General features: G+C 38.7%; 1 pseudogene; it reads right to left on the bottom strand.

The window, feature by feature from the left end:
- Positions 1-581: 581 nt before the first annotated feature.
- On the bottom strand, positions 582-700 carry LOC120594718 (uncharacterized; annotated as a pseudogene).
- Between the last annotated feature and the right edge of the window lie 284 nt (positions 701-984).

The following is a 984-nucleotide window of genomic DNA, read 5'->3' as shown; positions in this document are numbered from 1 at the left end:
CCTATTAGTGGAGGCTCTGTGCAGCATCAACTACACATTTTTTAAAGTTTAGTACTTTTGTATTTGTATTTTAGTAGATTAGTGATGGGGAAGGTCATTGAGAGGACGTGACCAATAGCTGACCTAGGAGCTGGACTCAGGTAATGAGAGGCTCCTCACTCCCTCCCCTGTCCTTGGATTGTATTTCTTCCCACCTCCCCAGAGCAAAGTCGTTTTCAAGGATGCAGCTTTGAGAGAGCAATGCCTTGTTGAGACCATCTGGATGACATACATGACTGAACCTAGTTAAGGCCTTTGTATCAATATTTAGAGTCCTAGGGGGCAAATATGGAGATCCATTCATCTTTTAGATGCCCAAGACACATGTTGTATGTAAGCAACCTTGCTTATCACACCTGCCAGCTACCAATCTGAAATGATTTGCCTCTTTCTTCAGTCTCTCATTGCCCTCCACATTCAGAGGCCAATTTTGTTTTTTTGTTTGGTTTTTTTGTTTGTTCTTGAGATGAGGCAACCCTTGGTTGACCTCACAGATTGCAAGGACCTTGTTAGCTTACAATCCCTTATTTTTTTATTTTTTACGCCTACAGCACCTGATCTTCTTAGATGGTCTCCCATCCAAGTACTAACCAGGCCTAACCCTGCTTAGCTTCCGAGATCAGACAGGATCGGGCTTGTTCAGGGTAGCATAGCCATAGACTCAGAGGCCAGTTTCAGATTTACTCAGGGAAGCTCTCAACTTTGTGAACCAACAATTAATATTTTAGGATTTACATACTAGTATTTTTCTTCTTTAATTTTTTGATATAAAAAATGAAGCCATCTGAGTCTAGAATTTTCTTCCTAGAAAATTGTTTAACTACAAATTATTTTATTTAATATGTACAAGATGTTTAGGTTACTTATTTATCATTGAGTGAGTTTTGGCAGTTTGTTTCTTTCTAGGTGTTTTTTCAACTAAAACTCTTCAATTTATTATCGTAA

Source organism: Pteropus medius, unplaced genomic scaffold (assembly GCF_902729225.1).
Source record: "Pteropus medius unplaced genomic scaffold, Ma_sr-lr_union100, whole genome shotgun sequence".
Lineage (NCBI taxonomy): Eukaryota > Metazoa > Chordata > Mammalia > Chiroptera > Pteropodidae > Pteropus > Pteropus medius.
The sequence above is the reverse complement of the archived record's forward strand: the minus strand, read 5'-3'. Positions and strand labels throughout refer to the sequence as shown.